Genomic DNA, 1,093 nt, shown 5'->3' with positions numbered 1-1,093 from the left:
TAGTGACCAACTGTATATAAACACATATATAATGGAACTTAAGCAGCACAGATTTTGGTATTGACGATGGAATTTATATATTCTAAAAATATTTTCAAGCTGTGGATTTTTGAATCCATGGATCAAGAATCTGTTGGAACTGTCTTGCAGGCACACAACATCAACATGACAGATACATACTCTGAGTACACATTTTGCACCTTTTTGATTGGCCTAAAAGAGATACAGTTAGCTCTCTCGATCCACATATTCTGCATCCGCCTATTCGTCCATCCAGGGCTTGAAAATATTAAATAAAAAATCAATTCCAAAAAGCAAACCTTGATTTTGACATTTTATATAAGGAACACCATTGCATGATGCCATTGTATATAATGGGACTTGAGCACCCATGGATTTTGGTATCCACGGGGGTGAGTGGATCCTGGAACCAAACCCCAGTATCATCATAATGCATATTTTGGATTTTGTTATTTTTTGCTGCATGACCAACACGGCTAGCTCTAAATGTTAATTCATCTTGGGTTTTATTCATCAGTGGGCTTTACAGGAACAGAGAATCTAGACACTTCAGATGTCATCTTAGTGTCCTTTGCTTTGAACAAAGACAAAAAAGACACCAGGGCTTTCACAGACCTGGTCAGCAATTGTAAATGCATGTTTGCTTTGGCAGCATGTTTTAACAGGGTTAAGCAGGCAGGAACATTTATCACAAGAGGTGAGCGCCCTGGCCTTCACATAAGTAAGCAAAGTCTAGGAAGGCCAAAAGATCAGCTCATATCCTCAAACTACACTTGTAAGCACATTTTTTTGTTCACCCTGAAGGCCTCTTCAGTATTTAGCAAACAGTGTTAACCTGAACCTTTGGTTCCGCCCCCCCTCACTTTGTCAAGCATAGTGGTGTTGTTATTATTAATTTGCAATTATCACAAAGGTATTCTTATTTCCCGGGCCAGTTGGTGACAGCAGAGGAAGCCTTAACAATTGCAGGGCATGCTTTTGTAGAACTTCCTTTCATTAGAATGACTGTGTCTACTTTTGTCTACACCTAGGGTTGCCATAACCCGGTTGCAACCGGGTTTTTCCCAGTTTT

Source organism: Sceloporus undulatus, chromosome 1 (assembly GCF_019175285.1).
Source record: "Sceloporus undulatus isolate JIND9_A2432 ecotype Alabama chromosome 1, SceUnd_v1.1, whole genome shotgun sequence".
NCBI classification, from domain to species: Eukaryota; Metazoa; Chordata; class Lepidosauria; order Squamata; family Phrynosomatidae; genus Sceloporus; species Sceloporus undulatus.
This window is presented reverse-complemented; position numbering follows the sequence as displayed.